The sequence below is a fragment of the Pan paniscus genome, chromosome 20 (assembly GCF_029289425.2).
Source record: "Pan paniscus chromosome 20, NHGRI_mPanPan1-v2.0_pri, whole genome shotgun sequence".
Lineage (NCBI taxonomy): Eukaryota > Metazoa > Chordata > Mammalia > Primates > Hominidae > Pan > Pan paniscus.
Genome location: NC_073269.2, coordinates 11,272,874 through 11,281,093, shown reverse-complemented (window position 1 = coordinate 11,281,093; position 8,220 = coordinate 11,272,874).

The window sequence follows — 8,220 nt, the reverse complement described above, 5'->3', positions numbered from 1 at the left end:
CGGATGGCTGCGGGCAGGCCTGGATAATATCCAGCCTTCCACAAGAAGCTGGTGGAGCAGAGTGTTCCCTGACTCCTCCAAGGAAAGGAGACTCCCTTTCGCGGTCTGCTAAGTAACAGGTGCCTTCCCAGACACTGGCGTTACCGCTTGACCAAGGAGCCCTCAAGCAGCCCTTATGTGGGCGTGTCAGAGGGCTCACCTCTTGCCTTCTAGGTCACTTCTCACAATGTCCCTTCAGCACCTGACCCTATATCTGCCGGTTATTCCTAGGTTATATTAGTAATGCAACAAAGAGTAATATTAAAAGCTAATGATTAATAATGTTTATAATAATGATTAATAATTGTTCATGATCATCTCTATATCTAACTTGTGTTATGACTATTCTAACTATTTTCTTTATTATACTGAAACAGTTTGTGCCTTCAGTCTCTTGACTCGGCACATAGGTAATCCTCCGCCCACAGTTCGAGACCAGCCTGGCCAACATGGTGGAACTCTGTCTCTGCTAAAAATACAAAAATTAGCCGAGTGTGGTGGTGCATACCTGTAATCCCAGCTACTCAGGAGGCTGAGGCAAGAGAATTGCTTGAACCCCAGAGGCAGAGGTTGCAGTGAGCTGAGATCATGCCACTGCACTCCAGCCTGGGCAACAGAGCAATACTCCATCTCAAAAAAGAAAAAAGAAAAAAAGAAAAAGACATATGACCTTATAAACCTTAGCAACAATCTAACCATATACTTCCTTAAAAACTAAAATAAAGCAACAAAAACTGTTGCAATTTTTGTTTCCTAACTGCAGGCTGCTGATAAAAAATACATCTTGGAAACCTTTCCCCAGTCCTGTTTAGAGCTCGGGGCACAGGCTGGTGAACTTACACAGCGTGCAGCTGTGTGTTTATCCACTCCCTTTGCAAGGGACACCTAACGTCTGCAAGCGTTGCTGTGCACAGATTCTCCCTCTGCCAATTTCTGCAAGGGTTTCTGGCTGAGCTCCAAGCCAGTTCCCCGAATGGTTTTACTTATCCTTGCATCTCACAGGGGGCAGAAGAACCAGCTAGAGGAACTGATAGTCTAGACTGTCTTTGGACATTATGAGAAGATGACCCAGAAGAATATGCGGAAGTGCAAAATGACTGAAGAAAAAAATAATAAATCATCTTATTCATCCCCAAAGATAGGGCCCCTGAGACCAGGCAGACGGGGAGCTGAATTTGAAGGAAGTGGGTCTCAAAGAATCTAGAGAAAGAAAATGGATCTCCAGGCTAAGCCTCTGAGAAGGTAGCGGGTTCTGGGAAGTGGAGGAGCTGCACAAAGATACAGCCTAAATAACGGGCAATAGGCTGGGCACGGTGGCTCATGGCTGTAATGCCAGCACTTTGGGAGGCTGAGGTGGGCGGATCACAGGTCAGGAGTTCAAGTCCAGCCTGGCCAATATGGTGACACCACATCTCTACTAAAAATACAGAAATTAGCCAGGCATGGTGGTGGACGCCTGTCATCCCAGCTACTCAGGAGGCTGAGGCAGAAGAATTGCTTGAACCCAGGAGGTGGAGGTTGCAGTGAGCCAAGATCACACCACTGCACTCCAACCTGGGTGACAGAGCGATACTCTGTCAAAAAAAAAATAAAAAAATAAGGGACAATATATTCTGTCAGCTCACAGAATGGGCTTTTCTGGTGATAGACCTAGTTTCACTGTATTGGTCTGTTAGGAATGCCATAACTAAGTACTACAGACTGGGTGAGGGTTGGGTTTTTTTATTATTATTATTTTTGCTTTTGTTTTGGGATGAGGGTCTTGCTGTGTTGCCCAGGCTGGAGGGCAATGGTACAATCATAGCTCACTGCAGCCTCAGCCTCCTGTGCTCAAGCCATCCTCTCACCTCACCATGTTGGTCAGGCTGGTCTCGAAATCCCAACCTCAGGTGATCCACCTGCCTCGGCCTCCCAAAGTGTTAGGATTATAGGCGTGAGCCACCGCGCCTGGCCTCCATCTTGCTTCTAACCTCCAAGCTGTCCTTGTTCATTCTTGGGCATAGGCGGAAGTAACTTTGGGAGGAACTTTATAGTTTAAGACAAAGATGATAACAGCCCTTTCCCAAAACAAATATCCTTCTTGTTTGGGCACTACACTGCCTTTGGAGGACTAACAAATTAGCCCCAAGATTAGAAATTATGGTTTAGGAGGCATGCAGCTAGAGGCTAAAAGATTCTGACCCTCCCTAAATTGCTCCTAAGATCAGTGCTTGAGATATTTTGCAGACCCTGCACTTGATGGATCAGCTGGCACCACCCAGATTGATAAACTGGCTCATGTGATCTTGTGGTCCCCCACCAGGAACTGACTCAGTGCAAGAAGACAGCTTTGACTCCCTGTGATTTCATCCCTGACCAATCAGCACTCCTGGCTCGCTGGCTTCTCCCAACCCACCAAGTTGTCCTTAAAAACTCTGCTCCCAGAAAGCTCAAGGAGACTGATTTGATTAATAAAACTCCAGTCTCCCACACAGCCGGCTCTGTGTGAATTACTCTTTCTCTACTGCAATTCCTGTCTTGAGAAATTGACTCTGTCTAGGCGGAGAGCAAGGTGAACCCACTGGGTAGTTACAAGGACACAGGGCAAACAGCTGCCCTGGGTGTGGTGTCTGGTGCCTGTAATCCAAGCTACTCCGGAGGCTGACGGAGGAGGATCGCTTGAGCCTGGGGAGGTTGAGCCTGAAGTGAACTGTGATCATGCCACTACACTCTAGCCCAGGCAACAGAGCAAGATCCTATCTCAAAAAAAGAAAATGGTAAAAGAGGTACATTTTGCTGGGCATGGTGGCTCACGCCTGTAATCCCAGCACTTTGGGAGGCTGAGGCAGGTGGATCATGAGGTCAGGAGTTGGAGACCAGCCTGACCAACATGGTGAAACCCGTCTCTACTAAAAGTACAAAAAATTAGCCAGGCATAGTGGCACGTGCCTGTAATCCCAGCTACTCAGGAGGCTGAGGCAGGAGAATTGCTTGAACCCGGGAGGCAGAGGTTGCAGTGAGCTGAGATCCCGCCACTGCACTCCAGCCTGGGTGACAGAGTGAGATTCCATCTCAAAAAAAAAAAAAAAAAAAAAAGTACATTTTATGTATGTTTGTGTTTCGTGTCATGAAATGTTTTGTTATGAATTGGAGAGACAGAGAGTGTCGGTTTACTGGAGCAGAAAACACCTCAGGAACCAGTACCGGGGTAGAAAAACCTGAACGGTAATTGACGAATCGCTCAAGACTCAGTGTGCAGAAGTCTCAGGGCAGCCCCCGCAGTTTCATAAGTTTTACAAACTTGTCAGAGGAATTTGAACCAGTGTGACTCCATCTTGAACAGGAGCTGGGTAACATGAGGCTGAGACCTGCTGGGCATTCCCGGGAGATCAGGCATTCTTAGTCACAGGATGAGATAGGAGGTCGACACAAGATACAGGTCATAAAGACCCTACTGATTAAACAGGCTGCGGTAGAGAAGCCAGCCCAAATCCCACCAAAACCAAGATGGCCACAAAACTGACCTGTGGTTGTCCTCATTGTTCATTCTTATTATACACTAATTATCATGTATTAGCTGCTAAAAGAAACTCCCGCAAGCACCATGACAGTTTACAGATGCCATGGCAATGTCCGGAAGCTATCCTAGAGAGTCTAGAAAGGCGAGGAACCCTTAGTCCTGGAAAATCCTCAACCCCTTCCCAGAACACTCCTGAATAATCCACACCCCGTGTTGTAACCGAGTGAGTTGCAGAGAAATGCCACACTCTGAGACGAATTCAGGCGACCGAGAGACGGCTAGTGCTCAAAATTCTCTCAGCCCTGAAGAAGGGGCTAGATTTCTTTCTTTCTTTTTTTTTTTTTTTTGAGGAGGGGTCTCGCTCTGTCGCCCAGGCTGGGGTGCAGTGGGGCGATCTCGGCTGACTGCAAGCTCCGTCTCCTGGGTTCACGCCATTCTCCTGCCTCAGCCTCCCAAGTAGCTGGGACTACAGGCGCCCGCCACCACGCCTGGCTAATTTTTTTGTATTATTTTAGTAGAGACGGGGTTTCTCCGTGTTAGCCAGGATGGTCTCGATCTCCTGACCTCGTGATCCACCCGCCTCAGCCTCCCAAAGTGCTGGGATTACAGGCATGAGCCACTGTGCCCGGCAGGAACCATTTTTAAATATGCCAAAGCATTCTGTTCTTTTTTTTTTTTTTTTTTTTTTTTTTTTTGAGACAGTCTCACTGTAATGCCCAGGCTGGAATGCAGTGGTGCGATCTCGGCTCACTGCAAGCTCCGCCTCCCGGTTTCACACCATTCTTCTGCCTCAGCTGCCCGAATAGTTGGGACTATAGGCGCCTGCCACCATGTCCGGCTAATTTTTTATATTTTTAGTAGAGACGGGGTTTCACCGTGTTAGCCAGGATGGTCTTGATCTCCTGCCCTTGTGATCCGCCTGCCTCGGCCTCCCGGAGTGCTGGGATTACAGGCGTGAGCCACCATGCCCGGCCTCAAAAACTTTTTTATTTTTAAAGTTTTAAATAAAAACTTGCTAGCATGTTACTCCACTTTATTTTTCTCCATGGAGCTAATCTCTAACTCAACTCCAGCTGAGGCCACATCCTCGCCCAGCTCCTTCCTCTGCCCCTTCCTGCTGCCTGTGGCCAGCATGGCCAAGGCAGGAAGGGAGATGCAGATTACATAGGACCTTATGGTTATCCCCGTGCCTGAGCTCTCTGATGTTAGTTGTGCTTTTGCTGGGTGGACTGGAGGCAAGGAAAGTGAGGATACTTATGATGACTTGAAATCAGCTGTGGGCCAGGTGCGGTGGCCCACACCTGTAATCCCAGCACTGTAGGAGGCCGAGGCGGGCAAATCATCTGAGGTCGGGAGTTCAAGACCAGCCTGGCAAACAGCAAAACCCCATCTCTACTAAAAATACAAAAGTTAGCTGGGCTTGGTGGTGGGCACTTGTAATCGAGCTACTCAGGCAGCGGAGGCAGGGAGAACTGCTTGGAACCCAGGAGGTGGAGGCTGCAGTGAGCTGAGATTGTGCCACTGCATTCCAGCCTGGGCAACAGAGCGAGACTCTATCTCAAAAACAAAAACAAAAACAAAAACAAAAAAGAAATCAGATGTGGTGGGACTATTTACACCAGAGGAATGGGCACATTCTATGCGAATATCCACTGTTTGAATCATCCCCACTCCGGCCAGGCATGGTTCACACCTGTAATCCCAGCACTTTGGAAAGCCAAGGCAGGTGGATAACCTGAGGTCAGGAGTTCGAGACCAGCCTGGCCAACATGGTGAAACCCCGTCTCTACTCAAAAGAAAATACAAAAATTAGCTGGGCGTGGTGGCGGGCTCTTGTAGTCCCAGCTACTCGGGAGGCTGAGGGAGGAGAATCACTTGAACCTGGGAGGTGGAGGTTGCAGTGAGCCAAGATCACACCATTGCCCTCCAGCCTGGGCGACAGAGTGAGACTCTTTCTCAAAAATAAATAAATAAATAAATAAATAAATCACCCCCACACCACGGCTCCCCAAATCCTGCAGCTTAGAGCTCAAACATCCAAACCTGACTTCGGAGGCCCCCTAACAGCCTTCTCTTTGGAAACAGTCTAATCAGAGAGTTTGAGACACTGAAGCCAAATCACCGAAGGCCACCAGAGGGCACTACATAGCTTCAAATTGGTGCTGTGGGGTTACAATGGGCAAGATACGCGGAACTTGGTTCGGCGGCTCAAATGCCAGGGCAATGCGGAAGTGTTGGCTGCCTAAGAACAAGTCCCGCCTTGCGTGAATGGTACCCATGAAATACGACGGCTCCGTATGTGACAATCTGCCTCGCGCCTCACTTCATTGCCTGGAATTCCACCATTAGGGAGTCATTCCTTTGGATAAAAAAAAAGTTCCTCTGAAAAAAAAAAAAAAGTTCCTCTGGGCCGGGCGCGGTGGCTCACGCCTGTAATCCCAGCACTTTGGGAAGCCGAGGCGGGCGAATCACCTGAGGTTAGGAGTTCGAGACCAGCCTGGCCAACATGGTGAAACCCCATCTCTACTAAAAATACAAAAATTAGCTGGGTGCTGTAATCTCAGCTACTCGGGAGGCTGAGGCAGGAAAATCGCTTGAACCCGGGAGGCGGAGGTTGCAGTGAGCCAAGATCGCGCCACTGTGCTCCAGCCTAGGAGACAAGAGCGAGACTCGGTCCCACCCCCACCCCACCGCCGCCCCCCCCCCACAAAAAAAGTTTCTCTTCCAGAAAATATTAAATAGTTCAAGTTGAGACCCCTAGAAAGCACTAGAAATTAAAGACGTGGGAAGAATCCTCAGACCACAGAAAACAGCTGTAGGTAGAGACCCTTCCACCTACTTTGTATTTCTCTGCCTTCTCAACAATATGAACGTGTTTGGCTGCGGACGTTGGCTCACGCCTGCAATCCCAGCGCTCTGGGAGATGGCGCTATCGAGGTGGCGCACTACTGCTGCTGTCCATCAGGGGGCAAGCGCGGCTTTAATTTGTGGCTGTCTGCGGTGGGACTGCCTGGCGGTGTGTCTGTGTGATGTTTAGGAATGTCCCTGTTTGATCTAGTGGGTGTCTGTCTGACGGTGTTTGAAGTCTATATCCGCTGATTTCATTTGTCTTTATCAGTGTTTGTAAATTCTTAGGGCTGGGCGTAGGAGTGAGTGAGTGTGTGTGTGTGTGTCTGTCTGTCTGTCTGTATTGGGGGCTGTCTGTTGTACATTCACCATGTTGGCCAGGCTGGTTTCGAACTCCTGAGCTCAAGTGATCCACCTGCCTCGGCCTCCCAAAGTGCTAGGATTATAGGCATGAGCCACCACGCCCAGTCTCCCAACAACTTTTCACCCACCCCACCCCCACTTTCCTCCCTCTCCAAGCAAAATGAGCCCCTTGAAGTTTCCAGAACCTACCAGGATCACTATCATTTGCACCTCTCCCTAAAAAACTTTCCCTTCATTATTTTTTATTATTATTATTATTATTATTATTATTATTGAGTCTCACTCTGTCGTCCAGGCTGGGGTGCACTGGTGCAATCTCAGCTCACTGCAATCTCTGCCTCCCAGGTTCAAGTGATTCTCCTTCCTCAGCCTCCCAAGTAGCTGGGATTACAGGCACCTGCCACCACACTGGCTAATTTTTGTATTTTTAGTAGAGATGGGGGTTTCACCATGTTGCCCAGGCTGGTCTCGAACTCCTGACCTCAAGTGATCTGCCGCCTCGGCCTCCCCAAGTGCCGGGATTACAGACATGGACCACCGTGCTCGGCTGTCCCCTCATTTATTTTCTAGGTGACTCCATCCAGCTGATTATACAGTTGCCAGCTTAGATGTTTCCTCCTCCAGGAAGCCCTCCCTGACCATCCTCCCCTACTGAAGCCTGGGTTAGATCTGTATTTGCTCCCACAGCCACCTGTGTTCCTTATGAAATTCATCAACTCTGTGTTATAATTGCCTGGTTGATTGTTACAGTCCCCTACTGGATTATACGTGCTTTTCAGGCAGGTCTACGCCTGAGTCATTCACACAGCCTGGGGCTGAAGGTGAGGGCCACCCAGGAACTCCAAGAACAAGTCCATGACCTCAACCTCACCAACACCCTGAACTAGACAGCCCAGGTAGCCACCTTAGGCCATAGGTAGGTTCATGGTGTGACTCTGGGGGAGTCATGGGAGGGGCAGAAACCCCCCATCCTAGTTCCTGATCCCTTGTGACTGCATTGCTTCCTCCAACATCCATTTCCAGATTCATGGTTCCTCAAACATGAAAAACACTTCACTCCAGGCTTCAGAGGCTATATCCTGCACCTGGCCAGGTGTGTGCAGGTACCATCTAGGCGTTGGCTTACCTGGGGTTGCAGAGAGAGCTAGGATATGCCAAGATCCCCACCCGGCACTAGAGTGATGGTTAACAGCGTGGTTCTGTGCTTAGGTGCATACCGACTCTGTGCCTGTGGCGAGCTGATTTCATCTTTCTCTGGTTCAGAGAGGCGAAGTCTTTCCCAAAACTTTGTAGCTAATTTCACAGGGGCACAGAGGACCCTAGAATCTCTTGGAGCCCTGACCGCTATGCTCTATTTCATATAAAAATAAAAACTGGCCAGGCCCAGTGGCTGACGTCTGTAATCCCAGCACTTTGGGAGGCCGAGGCGGGTGGATCACGAGGCCAGGAGATCAAGACCATCCTGACTAACA